Source organism: Bos taurus, chromosome 3 (genome assembly GCF_002263795.3).
Source record: "Bos taurus isolate L1 Dominette 01449 registration number 42190680 breed Hereford chromosome 3, ARS-UCD2.0, whole genome shotgun sequence".
Taxonomy (NCBI): domain Eukaryota; kingdom Metazoa; phylum Chordata; class Mammalia; order Artiodactyla; family Bovidae; genus Bos; species Bos taurus.
The window spans coordinates 22618342-22633538 of NC_037330.1; the positions used below are offsets into that span (position 1 = coordinate 22618342).

Genomic DNA, 15197 nt, shown 5'->3' on the forward strand with positions numbered 1-15197 from the left:
CCCTTCTTAATGATATTGGTATATGAGATCCAGCAAAGACTTTGAAGAAATTTATTTTTTGATGTCTGTGGACCCTGACATTCTGTGGGGGTAAGAAAAGTGCATCACATTCCTTCATTTAAAAATCATAATAACAGTTATATATAGTTCATTGACTGATATTGGGTCAAGAAATTGTACAATATTATAATTAAGTGAACACTGCAAAGAAGTAGAGGAAAACAATAGAATGGGAAATACTAGACATCTCTTCAATAAAACTGGAGATATCAAGAGAAAATTTCATGCAAGGATGGGCATGATAAAGGACAGAAAGAGCAAGGACCTAACAGAAGCAGAAGAGATTAAGAAGAGGTGCAAGAATGCACAGAAAAACTATACAAATAAGGTCTTAATGACCAGCTAACCATAATGGTGTGGTCACTCTCCTAGAGTCAGACATCCTTGAGTGTGAAGTCAAGTGGGCCTTAGGAAGCAGTACTATGAACAAAGCTAGTATATGTGACAGAATCCCAGCTGAGCTATTTAAAATCCTAAAAGATGCTGCTGCTAAAGTGTTACACTCAATATGTCAGCAAATTTAGAAAACTCAGTAGTGGCCATAGGACTGGAAGGGGTCAGTTTTCATTCCAATACCAAAGAAGGACGATGCCAAAGGACGTTCAAACTACCATACAGTTGTGCTCATTTCACATGCTAGCCAGGTAATGCTCAAATCCTTCAAACTAGGCTTTAGTAGTACATGAAATGAGAACTTTCAGAGGTACAAGATGGATTTAGAAAATGCAGAGATCAAATTGCCAACATTCGATGGATCAAAAAGAAAGCAAGGGAATTCCAGAAAAGCGTCTATTTCTGCTGTATTGACTATGCTAAAGCCTTTGACTCTGTGGAACAAACTGGAAAATTCTTAAAGATATAGGAATACCAGACCACCATACCTGTCTCCTGAGAAATCTGTACGCAGGTCAAGAAGCAAGAGTTAGAACTGGACATGGAACAACAAACTGATTCAAAATTGGGAAAGGAGTACATCAAGGCTGTATATTGTTACCCTGCTTATTTAAGTTATATTCAGACTACATCATGTGAAATTCTGGGTGAGATGAATCACAAGCTGCAATCAAGATTGCCAGGAGAAAAACAACCTCAGGTATGCAGATGAAACCACTCTAACGGCACAAAGTGAAGAGGAACTAAATAAGGGTGAAAGAAGAGTGAACACACCGGCTTAAAACTCAGCATTCAAAAAACTAAGATCTTTGCATCTGCTCCCATCACTTCATGGCAAATAGATGAGGAAAAAGTGGAAACAGTGACAGAATCTATTTTCTCAGGCTCCAAGAACAGCACAGATGGTGATTGCAGCCATGAAATTAAAAGATGCTTGCTCCTTGGAAGGAAATCTATGACAAATCTAGACACCATATTAAAAAGCAGAGATATCACTTTGCCAACAGAGGTCCATATAGTCAAAGCTATGGTTTTTCCAGCAGTCATGTCCAGATGTGGGCCTTGGATCATAAAGAAGGTTAAACAGTGAAGAATTGATGCTTTCAAATTGTGGTGCTGGAGAAGACTCCTGAGAGTCCCTTGGACTGCAAGATCAAATCAGTAAATCCTAAAGGAAACCAGTCCTGAATATTCATTGAAAGGACAGATGCTGAAGCTGAAGCTCCAAAACATTGGCCATCTGACGCAAAGAGCCAAGTCATTGGAAAAGACCCTGAAGCTGGGAATGATTGAGGGATGGAGAAGGGGGCGACAGAGGATGAGATGGTTGGATGGCATCACCGACTCAGTGGACATGAGTTTCAGCAAACTCCAGGAGATAGTGAAGTTCAAGGAAGCCTGGCATGCTGCAGCCCATGGGATTGCAAACAGTAAGACATGACTTCATGACTGAACAACAATGATTGTGATATTTTATTTTTCTCATAATCATTCAAGGTAGTACTATTGTGCTGAATAAATAAGAAACTTATAGAAGAGGACAGTAAATAATCTATTCAATCAAATTAAAAATTGAAAAAAACTTGCTTATCAAAGCAAGTAAGCTATTTCTTTGCATTTTGTAAGTAAGAGAAACCTACTTTACAATGTGTGCACTTTTTTCTTTACTCTGCATTTGTCCCATTTCATGATCCTCATTTTCTGTTACCTGACTTTGTTCCTGGAGCCCTCCTTTGTTTCACTAAACCGTGTCTATGTACTCTGCAATAGCAGAAGTGATGGCCAGGACCTTACAAAGGCTCCTTGAATTGGTTATGTGTGTCAGGACATCAGGTACTGTCTGGAGGCAAGACAGTACCTGAATTAATAGCCAGTGGCCTGTTAGAGTGGGCTACTGTCTGTTAGAGTGGGCCATCTGCTTTCCCACCTCCTTGAAACTGATACAATGTCCCAGGACAGAAAGGGACATTTCCCTTTAACTTGGGAAACTTATCTCTCAGTGACTATACTCTATTGGGCTGAACTGTCCTGAAACTGAATGCTCTTGCTAACTTTCTGGTTTCTTGTTAGGTTGCTAGGGTATTTATAGAATTTTATAACAAACATCTGTTGAAGTCTGCATTTATAGTAATATGGTTTATTTCAATAAAGTGGCAGCTTGGAGAAGACTGGTCCCATCAATGAGCAAACAAGGGTAAATTTAACTTTCACTCACAACCAGCTTGAATTTGAAATTAGGGCTCTCAGTACCCTCAAAGTGGATGGCCAGGTGCTTCAGTCATGTGTCCCCAAGGATTTGTGTCTCTGCTGTAAACCAGACAAGGGTAAAATGGAGCCAGAAGGGCCTGATGTTTCAATTCCTAGAGTCCTCCAAAAGTTCTCCTCTGCTTTAGTCACTGGATTGGAAACACCCTTGTTCTTCTGCTCTGTCCTACTTCTGTGTTTGGGGTAAAAGGTATACAGCTCAGTGTGTTCTGTCCCCAAGCTGATCGCTGTAAGAATCACCTGGGAGAGTTAGTACCCAAACAAGTGCACAGTCCTCCTCTGTAGCAATTCTGATTCAGTGAGCTGAAGTGGGACCTAGAATCTATTTATTAAAGGTACTCAGAGGTGCACTTAGTTTTCCCCACTGATTTCATCAATCTTCTTCATGAATTGGGGGGATGATTACTTCATATCTATAAGTACTTCTAGTGTTCAAAGTTGACTGGTGCAGAAAGCATTACTCCCTGCCGCTTTGTAGATGAAGAAACTTAGGCACAGAGAGGGTCTCTAACTGGCCAAGGCCCCTTTGCTGTAAGCACTGAAGCCAGACCCAGGGAGTGTCCCCTCTACCCTGAAACCCCATCCCACGTTTTGTGTCAGATCCTTCCAAGTAGCTGCTTCCTTCACCTACATTGCATTTCTACCAAAAACTTCCTGAATGTAATTTTTCATTTGATATCTTCCTTCACAATAGGCTAACAGCATCATATGCTGGTCACTGGCTATTAATTTGAAATACATTGCTTAGTGAAAATATAGGGCTTGGAAGATGCTAAGGCAGGTTGATAATGATGATGATGGCATAATTCATACACCATAAAATCCATTTGGTGTACAAATCAGTGATTTTCTGTTTACAAAGTTGTGAAACCACCACCACCATCTAATTTCAGAATAACTTCATTATCTCCCAAATAATCCCTAAACATCTCAGTAGTCACTCCCTATTCCTTCCTTCTCCCGGTCCTTGGAAACCACTAATCTACTTTCTCTCTGTATGGATTTGCCTATTCTGAACATTTCTTCAGTATGGAATCATCCAACATAGGACCTTTTGTATCTGGCATCTTCATCACCATAAAGGTTCATCCACCTTTTTGCCTACACCATTATTTCTCTTTACGCCTGAATAATATTTCTCTTTATGACTCTACTACATTGTGTTTATCCACCAACTGATGAATGAATGTTTAAGTTGTTTCTGCTTTGGCTTCTAAGCAGAATTGTTGCTCTGAATATTCATGTACTAGTGTCTTTAGGCTCATATATTTTCAGTTCTCTTGGCTACAAACCTCAGATTGGAATTGCTCCTAGTGTGTCAATGTCCACTCCATATTGAACTTGGAAGAACTGACAACTATTTTTCCAAACAATTCTATCATTTTACACTAGCAGTGTAGGAGGATTCCAGTTTCTCCACATCTTCCCCAACACTTCTTATCCCTATGTTTGCTTTTAACATACTAGCCATGCTAGTAGGGGGAAGTGGTATCTCATTGTGGGTTTCACTTCCATTTTCTTAGTTGTATCTAATGGTTTGGGGTATCTTTTCATGTGCTTATTGGCTATTGTTGGGTCTTCTAGTGAGAAATGTTTATTCAGATCATTTTTTCCATGGATATATTAGATTATTTCTCCTTTTCCTCTTGAATTGTAAGAGTTCTTTATATATTGTGGATACTAGACACTTGTCAGATATAAGTTTTGCAGCAATTTTCTTTGGTCGTGTGAGTTGCGTTTTCATTTCCTTATTAGTATCTGTTGAAGAACAAAAGACTCTAATTTTGATAAAGTCCTTTTAGCCATTTATTTGCTGTTGTTTTGTTTTAGATGTCATCTAAGAAATCATTGCCTAATCAAAGATCACAATGGTTTTCTCAAACACATTGCTTTGAATGAGAACTTTCTTGGGTTTTGAGGATAGAGGGACATTTTGAATTTTGTTTCCTACAAATGAACATATATTTCTACCTGATTGATATCCACAGGTCTACCACTCACTCCAATGGAGTCTGCATGTGCTACAGGACTGATCTGGGAAAAGATATCTATTAATATCTTGGCTATGATGCAGGTGAGAATTCTGGTGATGTGGTTCAATTTAGCCTGCACCTTTCCTGCTTTCAAAATTGTTCAATTTCCTTAGAGTTGAACAAATGATTGTCTTGCTGGGGAACACTTGGGAGTCAAGATTATTTTAAGGCTGTAGTGGGTTTCCTCATTTCATTCCAGACAGAGAAGACTGCAGGTGTTGACTATGGTGAAGATTTTCATCTCTGATTTTAGATGGAAACTAGCCATGCTCCAGTGCTTCCCAGGTGGTGCTAGCGGTAAACAACTCACATGCCCATTGAGCAAGTCATCTCTTCTCTCAGCTCCCAACCTGCTCCTCCAGTCCCGGTTTTGTAATAATGAAGCTGCAACCTGTAAACATTTCTTTGCCACTTAGTGTAATGCCAGGCTTTGTCAGTAGAGGGCACTAAAGTAACATTGCAAGATGATAGCAACATGAACTTTTTGGGGTGATGGAAATGCTGGGCGCTAATATGGTTGTCCAGCATCCCATGCAGCTGTTTAAATTAAGATTTAAATTAATTAAAATGAAAGTTACTAATTCAGTTCCTCAGTCCCAAAGCCATTTCAAGTGCCCAGTAGCCAGTGTGGTCAATGACTACCATATTGAACAGGTACAGAACATTTACATCATCAGAAAAAATTCTGTTTGATAGCGCTGCTCTATATCTTCATTGTGTTGAATGGTACATCACTGTATACATTAGTCAAAATGCATCAAACCGTACACTCAGAGTTAGTGAGTTTTGTTTATGTAAATGACACTTCAACAAAAATTACTGTTTGAATAAAAAGGTGTTAATGTGTTAGTCTAGGGTTTTAGTTATTTTTATCAGTGAAACTGTACCATTAAATAAAAGTCTCACAAACATCAATGTTGCCACCCACAGCTCTTTTTTTTTTTTTTTTTTTTTTTGAGCCAGGAGCAAGCAGTGCTACAGTCTTCAGTTAACATTTATTCTGCATTTCCATTTTTAAACCAGATTTTCAATTCTTATCTTACTTTAGAAAATTAAAAGCATATCCTTTGGAGAGTCAAACAATTTCATAACCATTTTTTCAATGCTATTCATAAAGTTTGATGTCCTATGAGAACTGCCAACAATTTAAATCTTTTTCTAAGATGGTTTAAGCAATTATTAAAAAATTATTTGATGCATGAAATAAAATATTCCTATCTAGCTCAATTCCCAGATGCTAGATGATTGCCTTTTCCAGAAAAATGAATAGCGTTTGAGTGACAAAAACCATGGAAATAACTCGATGGAGGGGCTGGGGTATGTTTTGTTCAACAAATTGTATCTTGAGCACCTGAAGAGAACCTGGCATTCAGTAAGTTTCTGGTGAATGATTGATTTGGGTGGATGAATGAATTCAAGTACTGGGGGAAATCTGTAATTAGTTTTAGACTTTGAGACATAGTATACATCACAAGCAAAGAACAGAAAAGAACTGGAGAGATGCATAGGTATTATTTTTTAACTGAACACCTCCCCCAAATTTCTTTTGACTGAGTACCTGGGCAAATTTCCTGATTTCAAATCCATTTCCTAAAGCAAAGGGCAAGCTGGATGGCACATTTTAGGCATTTAAAATAGCAAATACCAGCTTCTGTGCGTCTGTATACTTTAAACATTTAAAACAGGCAATTGAACTCCTACCTCAGGGACTTCTATCCAGCTATCTGCCTAGGTCTTGCTTTGCTATCCCCCAGAGATGAAGTCAATGTACTTCAATCCACTCTCTCCTGGTCTTATTTTTGTATCTGAGTGATAAGAACTGCTCCTTTCCTTAGACACCACTGATAGAAACCAAGGAGTCTCTAGAGGAAGATCTCTCTTTCCCACCTTCTAGAGCCAGTCAGTTGCCAGGACTTGCTAATCCATTGTAAACTGGAATGTCTCTAGTTGTGTCCAGAAGCATCACTGGGGGTGGATAAAGACTGGAAGAACAGACTGGAAAGTCTGAACTGATGGTAACTGAGAAGTGGAGGCTCTCATAGGGTGCATTCTCAGAAAGTGGCCCCCCATTTTCCTGCAGTAGTTGTTAAAATTCTAATGAAAATTGCTTAGAAGAAACAATGTGAAGGGAAGACTCTAATATGGAGAAGGTAGTTGGAGCAATGGTAACATTTTCACTTGTTATCTTTTCTAAGCAGCCAATGACAGAGACAGATTCATTCTTTGTTAAATCCTTTGTCTCTAGTCCCACTTCTATTTTAGTTCTTTTCACATCTTTATATTGGTGTCATCCTCATAAAATCAAAATTTTAATTCTTCTCTACTTACAAACCTTTAATGGTACTCTTTGATAACCAGTAGGATGGCTAGAATCAAAAAGACCAATAATAGCAAGTGTTGACAAGGGTGTGGAAAATCATACACCACTGGTAGGATTATAAAATGGTACATCACTCTGGGAACTAATCTGGCTCCCTTGAATCATTAAATGTGGGTTATCATATAACCCAGCAATCCCACACTAGGGTATATACTCAAGAGAAATGAAAACTTATGTCCACAAAGAAACTTGTACACAAATGCCTATAGTTGAATTACTCGTAATAGCCAAAAGGTAGGAACAACCCAAATATCCATCAAAGGATGAATGGATGATAAAAAATATAGTATATCCATATAACAAATATTATTTAGTCATAAAAAGTATGAAATACATGATACATGATACAACAAAGATGAACCCTGAAAATATTATGCTAAGTGAAAAAAGCCAATTACAAAAGACTGCATATTGCATGATTCCATTCTTATTAGATGTCCAGAATAGGCAAATCTATAGAGACAAAAAGATTAGTGGCTGCTTAGGACTAGTGGATGGAGAAGGAAATGGCAACCCACTCCAGTGTTCTTTCCTGGAGAATCCCATGGACAGAGGAGCTTGGCAGGCTACAGTCCATGGGGTTGCAAAGAGTCGGACATGACGGAGCAACTAAACCACCACAGGACTAGTGGAGAGCATAGAGTATGATGATTGACAGCTAAAAGTTGTGGGTGTTTTTTTTTTGAGATAATGAAAATATTCTAAAATTTTGAGTTGCATGCATTTGTGAGTATACTAAAAATCAATAAGCTGTACATTTTAAATAGACGAATCATATGGTATATAAATTGTATCTCAACAAAGCTACTAGAATAAACACACACACACACAAAAAGAACTCACACGCCAATGCATAAGAGATGCGGGTTCAATCCCTGGGTCAGGAAGATCCTCTGGAGAAGGGTATGGCAACCCACCCTGGTATTCTCACCTGGAGAATCCCATGGACAGAGGAGCCTGGTGGGCTACAGTCCATAGGGTCGCAAAGAGCTGGACACAACTGAAGCAACTTAGCATGCTGCCATGCACCAGGGTTCGGGGATGACTGTTCAAAAGACTCTTATTCCTCTCCTATGAAAATGAAACGAAATGAAAGTCACTCAGTTGTGTCCAACACTTGCGACCCCGTGGACTGTAGCTCATGAAGCTCCTCTGTCCATGGGATTCTCCAGGCAAGAATACTGGAGTGGGTCCTCTGTCCATGGGATCCTCTAGGCAAGAATACTGGAGTGGGTCCTCTGTCCATGGGATCCTCCAGGCAAGAATACTGGAGTGGGTTGCCATTTCCTTCTCCAGGGGATCTTCCCAATCCAGGAATCAAACCTGAGTCTCCTGCATTGCAGGCAGATTCTTTACTGACTGAGTTATGAGGGAAGCCTCTCCTATTCTTTCTACTATTAACATGACTCCTAGAAATAGTGAGAAAGTATTTACTTTAGAATGTCTTCTGTGCGCTCTGTCAATCGTATTCTAACAATTTAAAGTGGGGAAAGGAGGGACAAAGTCAATCTCCTCTCAGAACCTAGTATAGTTCAAGTGATCCGTTAATCCCATGAACTATCTTAATAGTCAGGTGTTATTCTTTTCTTTATGAGAGCAAAATTCAAAAGGTTATAAAACTTCCCCAAATCTAAATTTGGTGAGAAGATTGAGCATTAGGAAACATTTCTATCTGTCCTTCAAAGTCAGTGCTGTACCATTATATTAAACTGAATGGCAGGACTTTTACTAGACTACATCTTTGTTGTCTAGGGTGATTTCTCCAAAGGGGGCAGTGTGTCATTTGGACTTTCAAATTTCATTAGCATTTCTCATTGACTATCCTTTTTTGTGTCTGTGCTGCTCAATTACTTTGAGTTTCTTCTCAAGGGATACTGTTATTTATGTGCTGAATATTATCTTATGTCACTTACCACTTGTTTTACCCTTTGTCATTCCTTTTTTTTAATGCTGTCAGTTGTATAATGAGATATAATTTGCCTAAAACAAAATGTACAAAATTGAAGAACACAGATCAGTGAATTCAACGTTCGTGTGCACTGTACAATCATCATGCAAATCAGGGCATCGAACATATTCCTCCACTCCCTAAAGTGCTGCCATGTTACTTGCCCGTTAATCCCCATCTGCCAGAGATAAATATGTTCTGAATCCTCTCATAGATTAACCTTGCTTATTCTTACACTTCATATGAATGAATGATGCAGTATGTTGTCTTTTTTCTCTCTTCTTTCATTCAGTTTTGAGGTTCAATCTTAACTGCTCATGTCAATAATTTGGCTTTATTTTTATGCTAAGAAATACCCTTTTTTATGAGTATAACACAACTGGATTATCCATTTTTCTCATGATGAACAGATGTTTTATTATACACAAAGTAAGTATGAATATTTGTACACAAGTACACAAGTTATTTTATCTAGATATCCACTTAGGTATATGTACCTAAAGTTGAGAATTGCTTGGTCAATGAGTAGAAACTGACATAGACTTTGCAAAGTAGCTGTGTCATTTTACACTTACCCCCAAATATAAGCTTGATCCAGTTTCTGTACATTCCCACATACTTAGTATTTTCAATCTTTTAAATTTTAGCCATTCTTATGTCTGTAGTGGATTCCAGTTTTGGTTTCCAAAAGTTGCTTGGTCATTTGGATATCTTCTACTGTGAAGTGCACTTCAAATTTTCTGCTCATTAATATATTGTTTATAAGTTTCTTTGTGATTTGCATAAGTTCTTTACATATTTTTGAGAAGTTTCTTGTCAAATATACATATTGCAAGTAATACATATGGTCTATGACTTGCCTTTTTCCCTTTTTTTGGAGTATAATTGCTTTACAATGTTGCATTAGTTTCTGCCATACAGTGAAGTGAATCTGCTATACATATCTCCTCTTCCTCTTGGACCACCCTTCTACCCCCATCCCCATCCCACCCATCAAAGTCTTCACAGAGCACAGAGCTGAGCCACCTGTGCTATACAGCAGGTTCCCACTAACTCTCTATTTTACACATGGTAGTGTGTGTGTGTGTGTGTGTGTGTGTGTGTGTGTGTGTGTATATGTATGTATATATATAGTAAATTCTGTTAAGCTTCAGTTCAGTTCAGTTCAGTTCAGTCGCTCAGTCATGTCGGACTCTTTGCAACCCCATGAATTGCAGCCAGGCCTCCCTGTCCATCACCAACTCCCAGAGTTCACTCAGACTCACGTCCATCAAGTCAGTGATGCCATCCAGCCATCTCATCCTCTGTCGTCTCCTTCTCCTCCTGCCCCCAATCCCTCCCAGCATCAGAGTCTTTCCCAATGAGTCAACTCTTCTCATGAGGTGGCCAAAGTACTGGAGTTTCAGCTTTAGCATCATTCCTTCCAAAGAAATCCCAGGGCTGATCTCCTTCAGAATGGACTGGTTGGATCTCCTTGCAGTCCAAGGGACTCTCAAGAGTCTTCTCCAACACCACAGTTCAAAAGCATCAATTCTTCGGTGCTCAGTTTTCTTCACAGTCCAAATCTCACATCCATACATGACCAGAGGGAAAACCATAGCCTTGACTAGATGGACCTTTGTTGGCATTTTTGAATATGCTATCTAGGTTGGTCATAATGTTAAGCTTAAAGATTTAACATTTCACAAAACCCACTTTATTCAGTTTCAATCTATGGCAAGTGACTTGGCATTATGTGTAAGAAATTTTTGTCTTTACCTTAGTCAAGAAGAATTTCCATTATCCTTTTTAAAGCATTGCAATTTTAAAATAATGTCTCCAATTAACTTTGTGTGGAGAGACATGGTTTTTAATGTGAAATTATCTCTAAATGAACAATCATTTGTTCTAGCATATGTTGCAGAAAAATTATTCATTACCACACTACACATATTGGTGACTTTATTGGAAAACACAAATAGTTGGATATATGTAAACTTTTTACTCTCTATACCTTTACAGTCATATATCTGTGTTTTGTCTACTTACAATAGTGTATAGTATCTTAACTGTTGTTCTTCAGTCACTAAATTGTGTCAGACTCTTTGTAACCCCTTTGACTGCAGTGTGCCAGCCTTCCCTATCCTTTACTATCTTCTGGAGTTTGCTCGAACTCATGTCCATAGAGTTGGTGGTGCTATCCAACCATCTCATCCTTTGTCACCCTCTTCTCCTCCTACCCTCAATCTTTCCCAGCATCAAGGACTTTTCCAATGAGTCAGCTCTTTGAATCAGGTGGTCAAATTATTGGAGCTTCAGCATCAGTTCTTCCAATGAATATTCAGGGTTGATTTCCTTTAGGATTGACTGGTTTGATCTCCTTGCTGTCCAAGGACTCTCAAGAGTCTCTTCTAGCCCCATGGTTCAAAGGAGAACCCCATGAAAAGTATAAAAAGAGCATCCTATTGTCTCCGTGTAAACTAGGAATTTGCTTTACCCCTTTTTTACTTTAGTTATTTCCTCCAAAATTAGGGATAAAACACCAAGTTCTACAATTCTGAGAATAAGATTGATATATAAATTATTTTTGACATGAAGAATCTTGAAATCTGGAAAGTATGTAACTTATGAGACAGGAAACCATTAATCACTATGACAGCCATGAACCTATAAGACAAATCAAACTTGCCTCCTTATTCCTCCAGCTGGCCAAGAAACAGTCAGTAGCTACTGATATAAGAAGTTTTCTCTGGAGACGGTGGTAATGCTGACTGCTTTGAGCCAACATGGAACCCAAGTGCTAGCTGTATCCTGAGAGGCTCAAACCTTGGTGAGAACCAGGATTTGGGGGCCAGAAGAGACATATATCTGTTGGAAAAAAGAGAAAGGGAACAGATCACCCATGACATCATGGTAGCCAGCACTGACCATCTCCTCCAATGAATCCACCACCACTACACCTCTCATGATTTTGTTGTTACTAGATGGAGAATTCCATGAAATTGGGGATAATATTTCATTCATCTCTGTGTGCATGACTCCTGGCATTGAGTCAAGCACTGAGGAGACTCTCAGCAACATTTGTTCACTAACTGCATAAACATGGTTACAAGACTCCACTCAGCTCAACTATGCGCCCGTACAACTGTCTGGTCAGAGATGCTCTTTCTCCCAGGAAGCAGCAATCCCCTTCCTTAGAGAGGACCCCACCTACACTATCCTTGCCCTAGGACACTCGCCTGAGCTGACTCTGATGAAGACATGACTGTCCTCAGGGATTCCTCCAGCAGGTTCACACTGTCATTAGAAAGAGAGGTCCTTGGTGTATCCTCCCATCCTCTGGCGGCCATGATATCCCACCTGAGGAGAGCCACCACATTTACTTGTCACTATGCAGTTGTAATCGTCCTCTCGCTGTTTAAGTTCCTCATGGATATATTACTGATATCTGAACTCCACGTTGTTATCATAGCATAAGGAAAATTAAGCAATATATAGTTAAGAGATGTTATGTGTAAAGCCCCCAAAGTGTAAATGCAGAAGAATATTATTACCATCTCTACTTCAGAAACAAGGGTCCCATTAATCTGGCCCCTACTATGAATACATATCTCTAATTCTTCTCCAAACACTATTTATCCACCTTATTGCACACTTACTTGGAGGACATCCACAGTGTGGCCACTTCCAAGTTTGAGGCTGGGGGTCTAGGGCAGAGCCTCAAGGTCCCATTGTCCTCCTCCTGGAACTGGTGCTCCCAGCAGGATGAACCAACACTGACCCAGCGTGTGGATCTCCTCGGCAGGTGCGCAAGTTCACAGTGGACTAAGTTACTCTCCCGGTCCTTCCTGCTCAGCTCAGGCTGCTCCTTGAGGACTTGGATGATACTGTGCATTCCTCACTTCCTCTTGAATTTTCTGAGCTCAACTTGTCCTTATCCTCACCTCCCTTGGCAAACAGCTCCTCGATCATTACCTTGCTTTGCTTTGGGTTGTCTCATCCTCCAAAACCGTTGATTTCCTTTCTTCCATCTCCTCTCTGAGTTCTGTGTTTTCAGTATGTGGGCTCAGTTGAGGCTCCTGCAGGAGACACACAGAGAAGGGACCAACGTCAGGTCTTGGCTGCAGGTTCCAACACACATCTAACAGGCATCTCAGTTTCTCATGCACTCAGGAAAAAAAAAAAAAAAAAACAGGAAGGGAATTTGGAAAATTTGAATAACCTTATCTTACTGATGAGGAAACTGAGGCCCAAATAGATGGAGATTATCCCTAAATTCTCACACCTCTTGCTGCAATAGAGCCACCAGGCAAACCTTGGCTGCAAGCTTTTCTGTCTTAAAACACCAGGAACCCATGGTTGAATTTCAGGCGACATTTGATTAAACATACATATTCCCACTCTTAAAACAATAGTAGTTGAAGGACATTTCTCAAAAAAAAAATGTTTATCTGTTCAATAGTCCATATTTATACACTGTTTTCCATCTTGACTGTCATAGTGGGACTGAGGGAGGTATGACTATTAAAAAATCACAGTCATTATTAAAAATATATGTGTGGGGCTTCCCTGATGGCTCAGTGGTATAGAATCCACCTGCAATGCAGGAGCAGCAGGAGACTCGGGTTCAGTTCCTGGGTCAGGAAGATCCCCTGGAGGAGGAAATGGCAACCCACTCCAGTATTCTTACCTGGAGAATCCCATGGACAGAGGAGCCTGCCAGGCTATAGTCCATTAGGTCGCAAACAGTCGGACACAACTGAAGCGACTTAGCATGCATGCAAGGCAAAATAAGGCAGTTGATGTGGCCAGTCATTAGCACCCTCTCCCCACTGCTCTTTTCTGCATCTTTTTTTCTTTTCTTAGGGGTGTTTTTTTCCAACTCTGTAATCACTTGTCAGATCCCTACTTCAGTGCCATACTGACAATGATCAAGTCATACAGGAGACATTATTAGGCAAACATAGATGTAGCCATTTATGTAGCAAATGGTAGTGCCCAGACTGAAGTGGCATTTCCAAATCAGCGTTAGTTGCCATGTTGGAGGAAGAAGAGCTAAGAAAAGGCTTAAGTGCTGTTAGCAAATAAACAGGACACAGAACAAGCCATGACACATTCTGAGACCAGATATTCACTTGGGTTACGAACTGTAAGGACCACAACTGGCAAGTATTCAGAACTTCAGCAACCAAAGGCAATGGCCTTGATGAGACAATGGAATGGGTAGTTGAAACATAAACGAGCAAACAGTAATACCATCACTTCTGCTCCTCTGAAAGAAGACCACATCCCAGATCCCTCTGAAAACAGGGGAGCTTTCTTCCTTTCAAATTAAAAGAGATGTGAGGGAAGCACTGAATACCAGTCATTAACCACTTAGGATGAGTTGACCTGATGTACTCACTTTTACCTTGGCCTTCTTGCTAAGTGTGGAGGAAGGGCTTTGTTCCTTGCTAAGGAGTTCAGTCAAGCCTCAGTAAGAGAAAAGGTATTAGATCAGAGTGAGATCTACCCTGTTACACTCAAAGTCAACTCAGGAAATGACCACACCTGTCTACGTATTAAGCCAAGGGCCACAGCCTTTTGTTATTTACCTAAGTCATGTGAAATCTTTTACACTTACTGGTTACCTTGGTAACTGTACGTATATACTTACAACTTCCTTACATGCACCTCAGTATGAGAGGAGGCCATTGGGGCTTGGTTAGCATCACCTGGCCTGTATTTGAAGCCAGTCTACCCTTTAAGTAAGCTCATGTAAACTCATGAATGTGTGAGAGAGGACAGTAATACTTAAAGATCTTGCTGTCCAAGCCCCAACCTCCCCATGTGGGCCCCACTAGTGACCAGGATGCTCCATCTCCATCTCCTCCTGTCCTCCTGGGTAGCTGCAGAGGCTGACCTGCTAGAGGAGCATCTTGGTAGAATCTGGAACCTGCGCCAGCACCTGGAGGAATCCATCTGCATTAACAACTGCCTGCGGGAGCAACTGGAACACAGGCTCAGCTCCACTGCTGAAAAGTGGTAGGAGGGGCCCAGGGCCTCCTATTTCTGGTTTATTTGGGAGAATCTGAAGGTTGCCCTTGGGAAGAACTTTGCAGATTTCAAAACACTGTGGTCTGCTTTCCTCAACTTGTCC

At 40.1% G+C, this 15197-nt stretch overlaps 1 long non-coding RNA gene across 1 annotated transcript; it reads right to left on the minus strand.

The window, feature by feature from the left end:
* Window positions 1-9442: 9442 nt before the first annotated feature.
* LOC112445958 (uncharacterized) lies at window positions 9443-15147 on the minus strand. Its single transcript, XR_003033973.2, has 3 exons — window positions 14961-15147; window positions 12718-13137; window positions 9443-11926 (listed from the first exon to the last, which is right to left on the minus strand). It is a non-coding gene; the product is annotated as an uncharacterized lncRNA (long non-coding RNA).
* Window positions 15148-15197: the final 50 nt, after the last annotated feature.